Source organism: Saccoglossus kowalevskii, chromosome 11 (genome assembly GCF_978046115.1).
Source record: "Saccoglossus kowalevskii chromosome 11, keSacKowa6.1, whole genome shotgun sequence".
In the NCBI taxonomy this organism is placed as follows: domain Eukaryota; kingdom Metazoa; phylum Hemichordata; class Enteropneusta; family Harrimaniidae; genus Saccoglossus; species Saccoglossus kowalevskii.
In genome coordinates, this window is record NC_140651.1 from 10627770 (window position 1) to 10648550 (window position 20781).

A 20781-nucleotide genomic window follows, 5' to 3' on the forward strand; every position below is an offset into this window, starting at 1 on the left:
TCAAGACGCGGAGAAGAGGTCAGCACAAAACTAATAGGTCAAAAGACAAAGCTGTCTCGCACTACCTAGAAAAACTTGCGAATGTTCGAAGTACAGGTACCCATTGGACAAAAGATGCATGGAAGTTTAGCAAACTATCTCCCCGACCCAGTGCAATGTATCCGGTTAGAATCAAAGCTCACGTGTCCCTTATTTGAGGGACCAAATTCTGCCGTAAATTCGCCCTTGGATTAAAAAATAAAATGGGATTTAAGAAAATAAAATGGGACTTTTAAGGTGTATTTTGGCGTCATTTTTCGGACATTTCAATCAATCCTGCCGGCTAAAATAGAGTCTAAGTTTTACCGTAGTCATTGACGTTTGTCTATTCAAGAGTACACGTGTATGATTTTTATCGTGACTAGGTGAGCGGGTAAGCTTCCTTTCGAGAATGAGCTGTTATCACTGTGAACAATGTTAAATTATTCTTCAGATGACCAGTTTATTTTTTAAAAACAACTAATTTTTTTATTTAAAAAAAATCATGCCGTTTTCGCATCAAAATCCAAGCCAAAACATCGTACTACAACACCAATCTCTTCCGCATTGCGTTCAATAACATTAACATATTTAAATAAGCTATGGTAATTTGAACACGTTGGCATCATCCAGCTTTTTGATTGGTTAATTAGCGATTTGACCTAAGAGAACATGGCGGATATCCTACAGCATCAAACGTTTATACGAGACCGGAATCATTCGCTTACGATGAAACTAAGTTGACTTTTATTTGTATTTCATAACCATTCAACAAATTTATTTTGTGTACATTATTATAATCACTACTGAGTACAGTAATAATCAACAATTCAGAAACGCAGCATGCCGAGATTTTTGTGTTCGTTTTTATTTCAAACTTCGTTTATTTAGAATATATTTTCGTTACCAATAAAATAAAAATCTCTCAGTCAATCAGAAACCCGGATTCATGCCTTCGAGGAAGGTCCCGTTTGAACGCTCACATCGTTTTTTTTTTCGTTTGTGGGAAAACTAAAACTGGTCGCAATTTTCGAATAAGAATGAGTCGGCAATTTTTAGTGGAATCGAAAATTTGGAGGTAAATAAAACACCGAAACCCGGTAAATAAATAGGCGATCGAATTTTTAGAGGGGTCGAAATTTTGGAGTTTTCACGGTACTAATTATTCCATTTCAATGAAACTTGGTATAAAGATGCTCTAGGACAATGTACAAACCTAATTAGTTTGGGGTAAAAATCTGTTCATATTAATTCCCTAATAAGCATAATAATTCATAATTTTTTGGTTCTAATCACATTTCAATTAAACTTGGAGACATAGATTTTCTGTTACATTGCGCAGACCTCATTAGTTTTACACTCAAATCTGGTCATATTAATTTTCTGATTTGCATAATTAGTTTTCAGCTAAGTAATTTCGAATTATATTTAATGTGTCTCCAATACTCTCAGCACATGGGAGTTCTTTCTAAGCTTTCTTTGATTATAGATTGTTATGGATGTTTCTGAGTATGAGATAATTTTTTTTTTTAAAGTGTCACACTTGTCGGGCAGTTCACATAAAAAATAAAAACAGTGTATTTAAAATGTGTTGTATTTGTTGCATTCAACCCATATTCAATATAACACAGTGTGATGACTGGTGAACTATGATGTTTTTCTTGACATCTCTGTAATCTGATTGATCTTTTTTGCTTCATATTGTGGCGTAGTACCAATAAGTCGTAGGGCTAGCGTGTGCATGCTGCCCTCAGCATTATTATGAGTTGTACTCAATGGATCATTCCCAAAGCTTTTTGGGGTTTTAGGACTCCTGGTATTTTGTGAAATATTGGTCTTAATTTGTGGGAATTGCAGGGGAAAATGAATCAAAAATTAAATTTTTTTAATGTTGTCCATCCTTTAAGTTTTTATTAAATTGTAATAGTGTTGTGATGCATATTGTTAAACAAAAATTCACCTCCTCTTTCTGTTTGTACACGCCACCACTAACCCTAATCTTCCGCTCAAGCACTCCCTGATTTAATTGTATATACCCTATAAACAGATGTATTGGGCTTGAGTGATGAGGGGTACAAAAAGTACTCTACCCTCACTTGGTTAAACATTTCACATAATAGTTCCAGTGAATCTATATGAATGATCTTCAAGGTTCACTTTCTTAGTTAAATTATTCTAACTGCATAATATTTCCATATTGGAGAATTAAAGTAATTTGGACCACTACTTTCCATGGTCGAAACAAAGAAATACCGGTAAGCCAGTTACGAGGCATAAATGGTCACTTGAGAGGCGTTGTGGACCTACCCGTTAGTACCTTCCATGTTTGGAGATAGGTATATTTACCAATCAACATTGATATTTTGTGTGTCTTATTTTTTACTTAATATTTGTACCGGTAGTTTTAGATGCAATAAATTTGAGATTCACAGTAACCCAAGTAAACATTTGTTAACTCATTTCGGCTATTTGTCGAGGTTTTCAACAGGCCGAGTTAGTACTGTGTGTGAATCATAGTGTCAGTGTTGCTCTCTGTAATATGCCTTGCATATCAATGGTCACTAAAATTGTTAACTGCAAAGAATTTTATTTTATTTCATCAAGTCTATCCATGAAGTTACTGGTCAGGCCTCAGTAATTGCAATCTGAGTTTTTTTTAATAAATGATATCTGAAGCTAATCCAATTCAAGATGGGGACGCATTTAAAATTAATCATTTATATCATTTTGGGGTCTATATAACATAGGACATAGATGAACACTATTCGCTTTACTAATGAATTCTGACATCTTCGATTTGATCTCTTCCAAACTTCACAAAAAGACCATGCACACCCCCACTTAGCCATATCTTTGACTTGCTTGCTTTGATTGAATTCAAAATTTAAATTATGTACATTTGTACAGCATGTAACACATATGGACATTCATTTTCTCCAAGTTTTGATTCAAGATTGGTGACTTTATTATAGTAAACATGCACCACATAAATATTTAGTGGAAGGGGATTTCATGCATTTGTGAATTGTGGTCAAGTTTGGTACAGGGTCCATAGCGTTGGGAAAATCCTTTGAAAGTCTTTGAGTTGTCTTTAAATTACAGGAATAATAAAAAATTCTTGAAAAAGTCTTTAAATTTCTTCATCGTTATTAATTCATTTTAGAAAGGCTCGTTTTCTGCAGGAAAGTGTCATATCCTCAGAACTTTGGTGATGATGTTGGCCTCAATTAAGGGCCAAAATGTCTTGGGGGTGCAAGAAAGTTTGGGAAAAGTCTTGGAAATCGTTTGGCTCTTCGTGCTATGGAGCCTGTGGCACATAACTATATATGACAGAACCTTTGTTTGTGAAACATTTTCAGTAATTAGTCCCCGTTCGGACGCAGTCCGAAAACTGGGACTTATGTTTTGCCCTGTGTGCGTCCGTGCATGCGTCCGTGATCACCTGTATCTCGAACATGCATGGACCGATTAAGTTCAAACTTCACTCATACATCACACATTATATGGGACATATGCACATGCATTTTTTTCATGATCCGATTAACGATAGCCGAATAGCGGCCATTTTAAGGCCGAAAATGCATCAAAATCGCACATTTTCACCATTCCGGACCCGGATCTCAGTTATGCATGGACGGATTTTGTTCAAATTTGGTACATACATTAAACATAATAGGACCTTCATGCACGTCATTTTTTTTTTTGGATCGGGTTCGAAATGGCCGACTGGCGGCCATTTTGTTTTAAAGAATTCAGTTCTGGATCCGTATCTGAGACATGCTTGGATTGATCGAGTTCAAACTTCACACACACAAGGTACATCATGTCACAAATATGTATGTGCATTTGTTTCATGATCTCATTAACGATAGCCAAATGGCGGCCACTTTAAGGCCGAAAATGCATTGAAATCGCACATTTTCACCATTCCAGACCCGGATCTCAGTTATGCATGGACGGATTTCATTCAAATTTGGTACATACATTAAACATAATAGGACCTTGATGCACGTCATTTTTTTTTCGGATCAAGTTCGAAATAGCCGACTGGCAGCCATTTTGTTTTAAAGAATTCAGTTCTGGATCCGTATCCGAGACATGTCTGGATTGATCAAGTTCAAACTTCACACACACAAGGTACATCATGTCACAAATATGTATGTGCATTTGTTTCATGATCTCATTAACGATAGCCAAATGGGGGCCGCTTTAAGGCCGAAAATGCATTGAAATCGCACATTTTCACCATTCCGGACCCAGATCTCAGTTATGCTTGGACGGATTTCATTCAAATTTGGTACATACATTAAACATAATAGGACCTTGATGCACGTCATTTTTTTTTTCGGATCAAGTTCGAAATAGCCGACTGGCGGCCATTTTGTTTTAAAGAATTCAGTTCTGGATCCGTATCCGAGACATGTCTGGATTGATCAAGTTCAAACTTCACACACACAAGGTACATCATGTCACAAATATGTATGTGCATTTGTTTCATGATCTCATTAACGATAGCCAAATGGGGGCCGCTTTAAGGCCGAAAATGCATTGAAATCGCACATTTTCACCATTCCGGACCCGTATCTCAGTTATGCATGGATGGATTTTGTTCAAATTTGGTACATACATTAAACATAATAGGACCTTGATGCACGTCTTTTTTTTCGGATCAAGTTCGAAATGGCCGACTGGCGGCCATTTTGTTAAAGAATTCAGTTCTGGATCCGTATCCAAGACATGTCTGGATTGATCAAGTTCAAACTTCACACACACATGGTACATCATGTCACAAATAGATATGTGCATTTGTTTCATGATCTGCTTAACAATAGCGGAATGATGGCCATTTTAAGGCCGAAAATGCATCAAAATCACGTATTTTCACAATTCCAGAACCGGATCTCAGTTATGCATGGATGGATTTTGTTCAGATTTAGCACAATGTGTTGTACATATGCAGGTGCATTTCGGTCATGATCTGCTTTGAATGTATATGTCACTCAAATATGAACGGAACGGGGACATGTCATTGACAATGACTTGTTGCATTTTGTTCTTGCTAATGTGTAAATACAGTATACCCGGTATCAGGCGGTATATGCACACGCTGTAGTTATCTTACATTGAAAACATACAGGGACTATGTCATGCTTTGTGTTTAATATATACATATGAACTAAACTAGATACAAGAGAACAAAACCCTGTACACTACATTACAGTGGTATCTATACATAATTTACATAGCTATAGAATACTTATTTATTCAATATTCATTCTACGATTCTATATTTCGGAACTTTCAACCATTATGCTGTAGTAGGGTCTTGTAATAGACATCAAAATTGTATTGTTAATTACCATGGCAATATCCATTTATAAATATATGCTATTTTACATATTCTTCAATTCGATGTTGAGCGTTTTAACATTACACGTTAGTCTCCTCATGCGAACGTGGCTTGACTCAATTTTATACATGACATCAGTCACGCATGAATTAGCCATTGTCATTTCACGAAAGTACGTACTCTGTTTATACTACGAGAGCATGTGTGTACATTTCTAAAATGAACATGTGCTAATTCATGCGTGACTGATCAATGTCGTACCATACTTACTCTACTAGAAATGCATTTACTAAATAGTATACTGTACTTAAATTAGAACTGCTTAACATTTATATACGCACTTTAAATGAAAGAAATGAGAATTTCTAGCATAAATCATCTATTTAAGGAATGAAAAACTACTTGAATATATTACTACTAACAATATTTGTATACATACACTAATAAAACAGACAAACTCCTAACCATATTGAGTCATATTATGTTGTAAATTTTACGCTGGAATATTTTGTTTAACAACATTCGAATTATGAGCCATATTCTCTAAACATTTCTGTTTTTCAAATTTCCCTTTCAACTACATACAAGTCATGAGAATCTTACATAAAATGACTTAATAAATGATATTCCTAGTGATTTGTGGGTTGCTATGGAAATTATTCATTTCAGTATAGTCCTCTTCTAGTGTGATGCTCGACTATGCATGTTTTCATAACTATGAAGAAATTATTTTATCGATTGCAAGTTTTTACGCAATATTATTGTAAGCAAGTATTAGTTCTTAACTATGGTTGTATAACTAGTTCTATTGTATTTATAATGAATTATATATTTAGATATATTGATGTTCATCGCCCAATCAAATTTGTCAAGACCGATTATTCGTCCGGAGATTCAGTGCCTTCTTCTGAAGAGCCCATTTCTGTAATAACATTACATGTAAGATATTATTAGCTTATCGTTTTCGAAGCGGAATCATCTCTGAGTTGAAACAGAAAACTCTGATTGTGTAGTTGCTCGCGATTTATATTTGTAATATCGACAAAAACGACAAAAATGGTCACACAAAACAAAAACGAAAACGGCAAAGAAAAGTAACAACACAAACAGTAAATTTCTGAAAACGAAAACCCTCTTTTTATGACAAAATGTTATATCAATGTCGATGTTGTGAGCGATCGTTTTCGCACCCGTTTCCCATGCGACCCATTTACATCACGTAGGTGCTTCGTTGTTGAGTGTAACACCCTGACAAGGTTCGCAGCAGTCCAGGGCGCCACCTACGCCAACTTGTCAGGCTAGTAACACCCAAGCAGACAAACCCATGCAGTCCACAAACAAAATAAGGGTAGCGGAATACAAAACAAACAAACAATGCACTACGATACTAGTTGTATGTGAACACTGTGATGTGAACAAACATTTTATTTTACTCGCTTCCCATAGACATGACGCATCACATAGAATCCATATCGAATATTATAAATAAATTATAAATTCTGTATATTTTCTCCCGAGGTATTTTTATTTGTGTGTAGAGATCTACCTTAAAGATATAATTTGATTAAGCTTACCAGAGTCTCGACGATGGACGCTGTGTAGACCAGCCCCGGGTGCAGCAAATTGTGAATGCACCTTCCCTGGAATGTGACTCTATGGTAGGATTAGAAAAACACTATCAGATACAGCAATTATAATCATAACTTAAACTCGTACTATTACAAATTAGGTATCCAGAAAATATACTCCAGATGATCAGTTCATTTAAATTTTTCGAACGCAAAACATGTGTATTTTCAAATTATTTTATAAAACATAGTGATTCGGGCGCGGCTTTAGAGGATCCGACTGGTTCATACCCACTTCTTTTGACCAATCATACAATTTTTTTAGTTTTAGGGTATTGTTTTGTAAATATACTTGTTATTATTTCTCGAACTAGTGTTTATTGTTTAATATTTGTTTAATGAAATTGTCTCTGCCTCATCCTCCCGTAGTTTTAATGGTCAGTCCATGATAGATTAAATATCGTCGCGCGTATCTACGCGATGCGAACATCAAAATGGTCAAAAGAGTAAAGGGTGTTATGTGATAAGTAATATCGAATATTCATGGTTCATATTTGGTAGACATTATTCATCACGCCTTCTACTGCTTGGCTAAACGCGTCAATGCAACGAAATTAATTTTAACACTGTTATATGTCAAAAAGACAAATGGAACGTATTCGCATTTACATTGATAAAACCCGAAACACTCGAAGGGCTAAAGGGGTGTGTTAGATGATATGTAATATTGTTTATTTTCGATCATTATGAGATGGCCGCGATTGGTCATAGGTTTTTATATATTTTCCATAACTTATTCCCATGTCGAGTCAATGACTTGAAACGTATAGTTCTATTCTATATACATACAGTGCTCCCACAACACAGCTAATTATAAAGAATGTCCCAATTTACTCTTCACCTTAATAAAAGTTATATGAATACCTCGAATTTGGAGACAGATTTTAAATCAATCTGAGTTATAATTTATGACAAAAGCTTTTATGTGTACTAGCAAATGGAATATGAATATTTACGCTGTTATTATTCGAATCGCGTCCTTGTAATTTATTGTGATTATCTATAACGGGAGCACTGGGGGGTCTTCTCGCGATTTGTACACTATAAATCGGTGGACATTTTAGATCTTGTACAAATGAGGGAAACAACAGCATATGTTAAGTTCCATGTTGTACGCGAAAAGGAACTCCACCCAAATACAAACACATTGCTTTGTGCAGTACTACCTATCGTATATAAACTTGGTCGCACCCATGTCAAGAATATAATTTCAACATACCATGCGAGGTGCGCCCTCTGTGTCGGTGAAGGCGAGGATACAAACCACTAAACAGAGCAAGGCTATTTTCTTAGAGTCCATCTTTAGTCAGCACTAATCTAGAAAGTAACAAAAAGGATAAACTGTTTCAAATATTTGTATAATAAAAGACGATCTATTGGACATCTCTCGATGACTGAAGAAATAACTCGGGTACACCTGAATATACAAAAATACTAAATACACAACACCTAATAATTAATTAATTTGGCAAATAACATACAATCGCTTAGTTTATAGCCGTGGAATAAGAGATAACTTGAAATAGTTCGTTGTTCGTGTGCTTATTGTTCAGAGATCGTTTGTTGTAGATTTGGGGGAAGAACTCCTTTGGTAATGAATTGTGTGAGAACCGTTGGGAGTACCATGTACGCAGGACATTGAGCAAACCGACAGACAAGGTTGTTTCTATTCTTTTAAACGCCGTAACTACAGTGACCCTATCAAAGTATTAATAGCCAGTCGTCCACACGCTGTTTACTTCTTGACATCGGCCAGGGAATCCCTTCTTCCGTCTTCTAAGCATGGTTTTGTTATTATACTTCTGTCGATAACCTCACTGTAATTAGCACAAACTGATATATAGTATTCCAGTATATTGAGACTGGTCATCAAAAAAAAAAGAAAAAAAAAAAACATCCCCAAAGATGACAATCTGAACAACGAGCGCATCAGATGACAAATCAATGATTGGTTACAGAATGTGTCAGGATGTGACCCTTCAAGATGACTCGTTGAGTAATGGAAAAAAAAAAAAACTGTAAAACTTAAATACGGAAAAGACAAATGAGATTAAAAAAACGGTCGCACCTTCTGAATGGAACACGTTTATCCGAACTGACTACAAATTGTTGAAAGAATCGAAGCTGTACAAGAATGTGTACCGCGGTGTGCGATGTAAGCTCTATATATAGTTATTCAAACCACCACATTGTCGAATAAATAACAGGTTGGCATATGGTCAATACAGACGCTGGTATTATTTAATCATATTTTGGGATTAGTCTATATTGCTTCCGATCCTCTAATTGTCCAACGCAACATATTGCACAAAACGGGACAAATGTTCGCGATTCAGTAAAAATTGTGAAAACTTTGTAGCAGTCAGAATTTCTCCGGAGTTCCGTTCTACGACACGGAGTCTCAGCGGCTTTCGCACATTTTTTTCTTCGCGAATGCCAATAAATTTTGATATCGCGAAAATTTCTAGCAGTATTCTCAACGGCTAGTTTGGTAGTGATGTTGAACTTGAATTATCTACTAAAAATTGTATAGTTCAAATTGTTAAATACATGTATTTTTTTCCTATGTTGTATGTTGATACACACGGTAGATTTAAATACAGGGCGGCAGTCGTCGCGTCGCATCCTGTTCGATATGGGACTCATAGCGACGTATACAACGCGTGTAAAATACATTGTTTATTTACATGAAATTCGAACAAGCGCTGCGCGACGACCACCGCACTGTTAGATTCATCAAGTTAAAAGGGCTTTTCTTGTTATGAAACTTTATAGTGACCTTACTGTTTATCCGGAGACTGCTGACTGTGATGCCATGTACCTCAAACTTGGCCACTTGTTTTGTTCGTTTCAGATATTCGCGGCGTTTAATAAATTTAACCCTTAAGTTCAATTCGGCTTTTTTCAAAATCAACATCAACTCCTGTGGTATATCTATATACGAACGGATCTTCATTCTTCCTCTTTTCGTAGGCGGCTGGTTTGCCATATGTTAGACCAAGTAGCATTTCAGTGACGTCATCAATACAACGATCACTGTAGGTATCATCCCATACTCGCTTACAATTCAAATTAAAAAAAAAAACATAAAAATATATAAATGGCTATATAATACAAAAATAATAAATACAATAAGCCCCCGGTCCAAATGTATACATTTCAATCGTTACATGGCTCGGTGATATGTATTAAACCACGTGCATCTGAGTATCTATGGTTTGCACGAGCTGTTGAACAACTCTTTAAAGCGGGAGATATGAATCTACTGGTCATATTATGCATGTTTCAAGTATTTTGTGACTGGAACAATTAAATAACACTGCATGTAGGGGTTGTTACGTAATAATCAGATAGATGTATTATCATGCAGAAATGAAATTAATTTCCTATTTTATTTATGTACAGATTCGCAGAATGTTGTGAATATTTTGCCCGTTTCTGTTTATGGAGTGGAGGTGAAAAAACAAAACTACGCCATAGAGGCAAGGAAATCAAACAAACCGTGTTCTCTATTAAAGATTTGTGGTACTCCGATATGAGATATTCGTAGTGAACTACAACTTCCGGTACATCTCGTGTATTGACTGATTTCCCATCCACTCCATAAGTGTGACGTCATTTATGAGATTGCGATGTGTGTAAAAATTAAAACAATAAATTTATTATTAAATTGTAAAAATTATTCTCATTTTTTTTTGATAATCTTCTGCTAATTTTCTGCTAGTTACATTTATACTGCTTGAATTGGTTGGTCAGACCGATATTAACACATGTACTGCGCATGTGCATAAGTCGACTTTATTGACAGCTCGTAAACGATGTTTTCGGTGCGAACAAAATAATGTTAGATCGATGACCGATGAAAAACACACATGTGCTTGCGATTATTGGTACATACCATGAATGCACAGAGCATGCGTAGTTGCGTCGCGAATATAAGTTTGTTTGCTAAAATTAAAACAACCTTTTTAAATTTTCGATGAATTTTAATCTTGTTTATATCAATATACAACATCGAAATAAAACATTTAACAATTATTATTTTTTTATTTTAAGGTAACAAAAGAACACTATCAAACCAGTCGTTGTAGTGAATATGTTTCGTTAAACTATTTTAATCGGAAGCAAAATGTTAATGATCCCCAAAATATTATTTAATAATACATTGTACCAGCATTTAGAGTAACCATATGACCACCTATTATTCATCAGGCAATCTTGTCGCTGACGTAACTGTATATAGTGCATAAATCAGTCATTGTCGTTCACATTATTTTACGATCTCGTCAACAACTCGTAATCAGTTCCGATAAACATGTTCAGAAGGTGAGAGCGTTTTTATCTTGTTTGTCTTTAATTTTTCGTATAATGATTTTACACATTCTGTAACCAGTCGACCGTTGTTCATGCACCATTGCTTAAAGCGCGGTGGTCATCGCGCAGCGCGTGTTCGAATTTCATGTAAATAAACAATGTATTTTACACGCGTTGTATACTACGCTATGAGTCCCATATCGAACAGGACTGGTGAAAAGATGCACGTTGAAGTAAAAATCCAACTATATCAAAATTAGGAGCATTAACTAATTAATGGTCTGTCCAAAGAAACGAAATGTACACAGTCGTTCGGTGACTGAATCATGTCATATCATATCATATATCATATCATATCAGCCAAGTCACATCACGGGTTAACTAAAACTGTTATCGTCCATGGATAATCACACTAAATCATTGATAGTTTTGAAAATTGAAAAGCCAACTTGTTGGATTAACCAGCCAAAATGGTTTAAAACTCAATAACTGCATACTAGTACAGAGTATACGATACCGTATAAATCGTAACTAATATGATGTGTTCAACAGCCATGAATCAGAATACAGTAGAGGTGTTCCGTTTGATTTAAAGTTTTAACACGACAGTGCACCATTCCAACATAATGACGTGATTCGGCGTTAGAACGTGTAATAGCATGTTTCTGAATCGCATTCAGGGAGCGTTGGTTTGGAATTTTGGGAAATAACTCGATTGTGGCAATGAGCTGCATATAAGATATGAATAGATAAAGTGGTTACTGTTTCAATTATATAACTAGTTGTTATCGATCGGTCGTTTTGTCATCTTTCACGCTTCTTTCACCTCACTTTATTTTGTTATATTGATGAAGTCAGCGCGTATATTGATGACGTCACCGCGATTAGCGTAAATCAGTCTCAACTAACGCCATACTCTGAACAGTTTTTGAGACATTTGAGACTCGACACAAAACCAACACCGCGAAGGAGTTAATCTGAACGAGCTTATGTTAGGGTGTGACCATTCAGGCTGGCTAGTAGACGACCAACTTGTAAAATCGTCAAAGTGACAAACAAGAAGTAAAACGTTCTTACCTTTTCAGCAGACTACGTTTATCAGAACTGATTACGGGTTGTCGACAGGAATGTTCACCGCGCCGTACGATGTAAGCATTAGTTTTTATCTTAGTCATTGTCGAATATAGAACAGATGAACCATATGACCACTCCAAATGCTGGTACCGGTAATATTGAGTAAGATCTGGGACTGGTCGGCATTTTGCCTCCGATTCTCTTAACTGTCCATCGAAACATATTCCTAACAGCAACTAACAAATAATAATGATCGTGACGCAATTGCGCATGTTCTGTGCATTTGTAGTACGTACCAATATTATTATTCATCAATCTAGAAATATTATTTTGTTCGCAACCACATCATCGTTTAGTTTACGATTTGTCAATGTGAGTCGACGTACGCACATCCACAATGCTTGGGTTAAAATTGATACTAAACCAACCAGCGTATCTGCCACGTTAATGTTGCTGCAACTTATTGCTATTGCTATTCAGGCAGTATAGATGCATTATGATTAGCAGAAAATGAAAATAACTTAGAAAAACTTGTATACAAATCGCAATACCAGAATGTTATGACGTCACGGTCCCGGCGAGCAACCCGGAACCTGAGTGAATGGGAAATGTTATCTCAAAACCAGTCAACACACGAGATATGTCGAAACTTGTAGTTTACTACGAATACTATAACGACATAGACCAATGGGTCATGCTTTTTAACTATCCAAGTAAAATCAGGGTATATAAATATGCGATAGATTTATCTGTCCGGGGTAACCGTTTTTCATTTATTAAAAACGGATTTATGTGCAAGAATAAAGATCCCGTATAAATATCATTAACTTGATTCAGTCATGCTTCAGCCACGTTTTTCATATAGTCCTGGCAGATATACACAGTGTAATAGAAGGCACAACACATTATGATTTGCTAACTGGTTTTGTGCACGTGTTGGTATTTATTTGGTATGAACATGGGGTGTCTTTCTTGGATCTAAAGTAAGTTACGTTGATGGGATTCCACGTTTTGACTGTGCTTCGAAAACATGCTGCTGTTGATCTGAAAGAAGTTCTTCTATTTGTATGTATTTGTACATGGTTCGTCAACATTAGACGTCATTTTGCTGACGGTTACGATTTAATAACCGTGTTCATATTCGAATGGTCGAAGAAGCTTCACCGCACGATAAAAAAAACCCAGAGAAGCTACTAGACCCGCATCAAGTCTTATTTTTTTTAAACGCAAAAATTAAGAAAAAATAAATGCATTAAAATAGCCAAACGCGAAACAATGGAAAGATCGCGAAAAATGCATTATTTCGTATTTTATACATTTTCATGTTTTTTGTTATATTCGAAAACACAATAAGACCCTTAAGCAAAACTAGGAAGCTACCTGCAGTGATGATTGTATTCATGACGTCACTAAAATATCACAACGTGGTCTAGCACAGGACAAACCAGCTTCGAAAGAAGAAAGATTGGAAGATCCGTATTATTCGTATGTAATTTATACCATGGAAGTTGACGTTGATTTTGAAAATGCCGAAATGAACGCACAAAAAGATCGAATAGAAAGAGTATATTGAAATGATACGGATATCTGAAAGGTTAAAGCGGGAGGGTCGTCACCTGCGCACGCGCGGGAATTGAGTCCCAAACGACGATAACAACACACGCTAAAACAATGTAAACAATGACATGCTGTGGCCACTTGACGCATGCGCAGGTAACGACTCTCCCGCTTTAATGCCAAGTGTCCAAGTTGAAAAATAGAAACACATTTGTAAAGATTGTTATCAACGAAGTACAGACCACCACAGACGGAACTGTCCCGACACTGATGAGCAGTCCAGTGCGGTGAACAACTTGAAGATTCCCAAAGAGAGAAACAATATATAACTTATGGGATAGATCAACAACAACAACAAAATAAGGGCAACAATCCAAACAAAAAGGTCATATAATAAAAAAAAAAAAAAAAAAAAGGAATAATGTAATAATAATGCAAAACTTGATGATACGTGCATACAATGTATGCGCACACGCACTCTAATAAACTCTTACATCGAAAAAGTACAGAGACCATGTCATTTCATTACCTGTGTTTATTATTAGATTAATATACATATGGACTCCACGTGGTACCAGCAAACACCACTATACGTATACAATACAATACAGTGGGATATGTTATAAATATTCATCACACGATTCTACTGGCATGCTTCAGAATGTTCTTGTAACGAATTATCAATGTGTTACTTGATACCATGTCAACGTCCATTTTCAAAACCATTGCTATGACACAATCATTCCTATTTACATCTAGTAGTTTACATAGCATTTAGATTTTAGCCTGGTATAATTCCAAAGCGTCTTTGCTTTACAGTTATATTCACTTCTAATAAACCAAATAAGTTTTTTTTCAACCCAAATTATCATACAAGAAATGAAAAACTACTTGAATATATTGCCAACACTGAAAGAGATGAACCAAGATGGTGTCCTAATACGGTGTGGATTTCACTCGTGGTAGCTAAGGCAAATTCAGCGTAGACATCTTTTGGTGTGATGGTGGAATATGCATTTTTTTTTACCATTTTGTAATAGTTTTATGGCTAAATGTGGTTGTAGTTTTATGATGGCTATACCAAACCCCATATTTATATTACACTTATTTAGATACATTGATGTTCGTCGCCCAATCAAATACAGAAAGAGAGACTATTCATCCGGCGATTCAGTGCCTTCTTCTGACGATGACGAGTCATCTGTAATGGACAAACATGTATAACGTTAGTTTACCGTACTATGCTTTCAAATCGAAACGAGCCCTGAATTTTAGGTTGATAACTGGTCCCACAAAGATTAATGTTGAGGACATTTTCTGGCTCAAAAATGGCCCGAAAAGACCAAAAGGTTGAATTTTTTTTTCAGTTTTGTTCGCAACTCATTAAAGACTGTTAGTGTCATGTACAAGTGAACAAAGTCGTATCATTGGTTTATGAATTACAAAGAGGCTATAATTATGGGGTAACATGAAACAGCATTATGTGGCACCCTGTTTTCAAATGTAGGCTAGTGACCTCACACATTTTTTTTTACTAATTAAGGTAGTTTGTTACAATTAAAAAATATTCAGAAATCCTAGAAGTCCAGCTCGAGAGGTTATGTTACTCTAATGTTCAAAATTCTGAAATAAAAATATATGGTCACCGAACTAAATGTGTTTTTTGAATAGTTTGTTTGTAAACAATGACACGCTATGGCCATCTGACGCATGCGCAGGTGACGACTCCCCCGCCTTAACATAAAACATATTAACCTGGAGTACATTTTTTTTTTAAAACGGATAAATTCATTCACATGTAGGATACATTCATTCACGTGTTCGAATTTCATGTAAATAAACAAAGTGTTTTACACGCGTTGTATACGTCGCTATGAGTCCCATATCGAACAGGACGCGGCACGACGATTGCCACCCTTTAAAGATATAATTTGATTAAGCTTACCAGAGTCTCGACGATGGACGCTGTGTAGACCAGCCCCGGGTGCGGTTAAGCGTGAATGCACCTTCCCTGGAATGTGACTCTATGGAGGGATTAGAAAAAAACATTGTTAGATGCAGCAATTACAATCACACCTTAAAGTGCCTGTGCAATGCCCACCCTCACGTTTCCCATTTTAGATCTGTGTCCCACTGAAATGGGCAGTTATTAATTTTTTTACTGAAAATGATTACTCGTATCCAAGTAAATTTGGGATATTGATCGTGTTGTAGCCACGCCCACCTATCCTGAAACGGTCGACTGTTTCCGGATTTCCGAAAATGTGAGAGGAAGTCATACCCCTGAGCCGTAATAACACTGGTATCTGTGATAGAGGGACTGTGATATGATGTTATAATTATGACAAACACGCCATGGATCACGCTAACTCGAATCCACTCTGAATTTGTCTGTATGTGTGTCGATCTCGATTATTTTTGTTATCCAATTAAACGCCGCTTTTAACGCACTTGCCCTCGTCCTGACCCGACGCGTTCACCTATTTCAACAAAATTTCAATTTATTTCCACGCGGCTTTTATTTATTTAGTAACTGTGATTTGTCGTTTTTTTAATTATTTTACAGTGATCACGATAGTCTAATGCTTTTGAATGTCAAAATATGTTCTCTTTTATTTTAATTTTGAAAGTTTTACTCAGACGATCGATGAAATAAAACAGTGTAGCGACGTGCCTAGTAACCTGCTAAATAACGAGATAATTCCGACGTCAAATTCTATTTTGTCCAGCAACAGTTTACAAACGTGCGCCGGTGTCGGTGACGATCACGGTGACCAGCCACACCAGAACGGACATATTTCGCATCTAACCCAACCCCCATGCAACAAAAATTGATAGTATGTGTTCATTATGGTCTATTTCCCCTCGACGAACAAGTACGTAAGTGAAAATTTAGTCAAAGACGAGAAAACTGCACAAGAAATTTGCCTTTTTTACACGTATCTGCAATGCAAGCTGCCATGCGACTTCCCCTTCTGACGTCACAAGGGGAATTTCTGTATGCAAATAAGAAGCTAATGAGGAGCCTCGTTTTAAAATACACAAAAATAAAGTTGCCGTAGATTGAGTTTAAAACACATTTTTTCACTTAAAAAAATAATTCATGCTTAGAAACATAAAAATTAATAATATTTAGGTATCAATGGATAATTTTAGGCGTGAAAATAGCATCCATATCACAGGCACTTTAAACTCGTAATGCAACTATTTTATTAACATCTACATGTCGTTTTTTTATTCACAGTTTCGGATTCTTTAACATAATGCATTTTTGCATTTAATGCATTGAACCTTGCCATCTACAACTTCTTTTTCACAAAATCCTCCAATTTTTAAATTGAAAACCCCGAAACATAAGGAAAGTAAGCGGCTCTTCTTTTCGCGCACAATACTGACTTGCCCCCACCCTTTAAGAGCAGCCCCTTAAGAAATACGAATTTGGAGTGTTGACTAAATATTACTAAGACCAGAATAAGTAATACGATGGTGAATGTGAAAACACTTTGGCCCGTTGTTTTGACTTGATGCAGGAAATAAGAATATTGTTGTGTGGAAAGTAATCTTATGTTTAAGAAATTGGCCACACCTACAAGTCATTAAGATAAGTTTTAATCATGGACTTCATAGGGTTCAACAAATGAAAGTGAACGTACCATGCGAGCTTCGCCCTCTGTGGCGGCGAAAGCGAGAATACAAACCACCAAACAGAATAAGACCATTTTCTTAGAATCCATCTTTGGTTAATATTATTCTAGAACGTAAGAAAAAATATAATAACAATAACAGCTTCGTTAATGTGTGCATGGTGGCACCGGAAGACGATTTACTGGACATTTTCATCAAATAATATAAGTGTATCTTGCACACAAACAACACGCTTCATTAAATATTCAAGCGTGGAAGTAGAAACGCAATTCTTAATAATTTATCAAAAAATATCAAAACTAACAAAATCATAGCAATCAATAGCAAAATTATTTAGAGAAAAAAAAACACTATATGATCGACAACTTATGAAAGAACTCTGAGGCATACCAGTGATAAAGATAAACTAAGAACACACAGACACATCAAACATGCTTACCAAGATTGGTGAAAGCTGCTAGAACCGATAAATATAATATATAAACAAAAAAATGCAGCAGGTAATCGGAGTCCTTGGTAACTATTCAATATATATCTTGTTAAATCGCAAAAGTTGAAACTGTCTCGAAAAACTTTAAAGAATTAACTATATGTTATAGGTGTGTTTTGTTTGAACGATTCAAACGTTTCACTGGGCAGTGCATCACAGTCATTACCACCGAATGTAATTTGGCGTCAGTACGTGCATAGAATTAAGAACATAAGATGCGTACCAGATGACTAGATGACCGTATTAACTATATGTACTTATAGGAAAAACAACTTGTAAAATCACACTTAGTCTACCGAAAAAAAAAACAAGAATGAAAATGTTCTCACCTTCTGAACAAAACACGTCTACGCTGTCGGAGCAGATTGGGATGTGTTGGTAGAATCAAGTTGTAAAATAATGAGTACCACGATTTAGGCTAGTCATATATAGCTATGCAAACACTAGATTGTCAAAAATAGAACAAGTGGTCCATATGGCCGCTCCAAACTGCTGGTAGTCACTAATAATAAATTTGGCTTCATATTTTGCTTCTAATTCCCCTTAGTTGTCCAACGCAACATATTCTCAACGGGTGGTTTGATAGTATTGTTGAACTTAAAGGCGACTTTTTTCTTTTCAACTGCAAAACGTTTTATTCCGATGAAAACATTTGTTTACACAATGCAACATCATGTAGTCACGAGCAAACCCGGAAACGCCGCCAACGGATTGGATGAGAAACGTCGGCCCACGTGACCGATACGTACTATGTGTAATAATATGCCCCCAGCATCTTTGATGGTGTATAATTATAGCTATTAAAAATATAATTAATCAACATACCTCTGCTGAATACCATCACACTTATATATGGGGTATTAATATCAAAAATATCTATTCCATCTGTCGTTTATTAAAATCCAAGCAAGTATTCTCGTCGACGTTCCTGGTAGAACACAGGGCTATGCGCATTTGCCTGTAAAAAATTATATTAAAATAATAAATTAGTATGCGTGTATCCAAATAACGTAACCATGGGGACGTAGTGTCTCGATATCTCGGGCTTCAACGCATATTATTATTAATAATACCAAAAAATACAACGATAATGAAGATGTTAATTTTTTTCTAATTATAATATCGTTCTATACAAGTGTGCTACGCCTGTGTATGCGTGTTTGTGTTCAGACGAGACTAGTTTAAATTTATTCAAGCCGGTCTAAACTACTCATATATCATGGTTCTGACGTTCTAAATTCGACTCTAAATCTGAGTATATGTTCATTTATGTGTCGAACCATTATAGGGGTACATATTTAATCCGTTCATGTCAGTAACATCGCCATTAGTTCACAGTCATCTTCCCGCGATGAATCACGGGAACACACAGGCGGCGCCCATTGATTGGAGAATTTACATTTATTGCACCAATCAGTGAGCGTTTATGTCTATGATGAAAGGACACTTTTAAGAGGACAACATTGCTGAGAATCCCGAGAGGTTGAAATCAACGACCAGGAGTTTTGTGCGAGAGCGTGTAAACCAAGTGTGTACATTTCGGGAAAGAACATGCAATATGACTGTGGGTCTCATGTCAACAAGTGTGTGTCACTTTTTTGTTTGATGTAAACAAACCAATAGAGGGCGCGATTTATATAATTGCGAGAGCACAATGTGGAATTTCCATGTGAAATTTGCGCAATGCATTGTTTGTAATAAAGTCCATTGAAATGCGTCTCAGCTAATCAAAATACCTATTTTTCCTCCGATTTATGATTTACGGGATGCAACATCTATGCACGGTAATATCCGAGAATGAAATGCGACCAAGGTTCTATAGCATTAATTGGAGTTACGTTCAATTCAAATGAAGAATCAGTAGTCAAAAACTAGAATAGTGACACGCGTATAACTGTTGTGGTATTAAAATAATGTTGCAATCAATGACGTTGTTCAAGTAGTAATTTTTCTCTTCAAATTATTAAAAAAATCACCGAAAAGTCGCATCACAGTATTTAAACTCAGTTGGGATTAAAATGAACAACTTTAAGAAATGTTATTTCTCGTGAATACAATGTACTGATTACGGAACTTAATTTCAAACTCAGCAAATTGATGCAAATTAGCTTTGTTTTGGCGCCTTATTTTCAACTTAAACGTTACTGCAAGAAATACACACGGACACACATGATTACTGAAACTTGTATAGCTTGCGCTTATTATCTGACGCATGCGCATACAGTTGCGCGTGTTGATCATGATAGTACTTTGTAGTTTATTTGCGTTTCATCAACGCGTCGTGTACGAATTCTTTATTTTGTACTTTAGGGTTTAAAACTTTGGAGATTACTGGTAATTGTGCACGTAATTTTCTGTCGTATAATAATTGTGCTGGTGTTTGTAGTCCATCACCACGTGGACTATCACGATATACGAACAAAGCTTTTTTGAGAATGTTGTCTGAATGGTTCTTTCCGCTAAACCTTTTGACCGGATAACGTGAACTGGATGTTTTATGGCTAAATCCCTATTTATTAGCAAAATGTCGGAAATCTTTGCTAATGTATTGTGGGCCATTTTCCGTCAGTAGTTTCTAGGGGATGCCATGGCGAGCAAATATTTTCTTAAAGCGTGGTGGTCGTCGCGCAGCGCGTGTTCGAATTTAATGTAAATAAACAATGTATTTTACACGCGCTGTATACGTCGCTATGAGTCCCATATCG

At 36.1% G+C, this 20781-nt stretch overlaps 3 long non-coding RNA genes across 3 annotated transcripts; all 3 read right to left on the reverse strand.

The window, feature by feature from the left end:
• Positions 1-5730: 5730 nt before the first annotated feature.
• On the reverse strand, positions 5731-9136 carry LOC102810226 (uncharacterized). The gene is made up of 4 exons (XR_438057.2): positions 9065-9136; positions 8216-8313; positions 6943-7021; positions 5731-6290 (listed from the first exon to the last, which is right to left on the reverse strand). It is a non-coding gene; the product is annotated as an uncharacterized LOC102810226 (long non-coding RNA).
• An 824-nt stretch (positions 9137-9960) lies between these two features.
• LOC146736177 (uncharacterized) lies at positions 9961-12446 on the reverse strand. Its single transcript, XR_014930901.1, has 2 exons — positions 12388-12446; positions 9961-10055 (listed from the first exon to the last, which is right to left on the reverse strand). It is a non-coding gene; the product is annotated as an uncharacterized LOC146736177 (long non-coding RNA).
• A 2012-nt stretch (positions 12447-14458) lies between these two features.
• Positions 14459-18486, reverse strand: LOC144349391 (uncharacterized). The gene is made up of 4 exons (XR_013419933.2): positions 18406-18486; positions 17595-17692; positions 15887-15965; positions 14459-15142 (listed from the first exon to the last, which is right to left on the reverse strand). It is a non-coding gene; the product is annotated as an uncharacterized LOC144349391 (long non-coding RNA).
• Positions 18487-20781: the final 2295 nt, after the last annotated feature.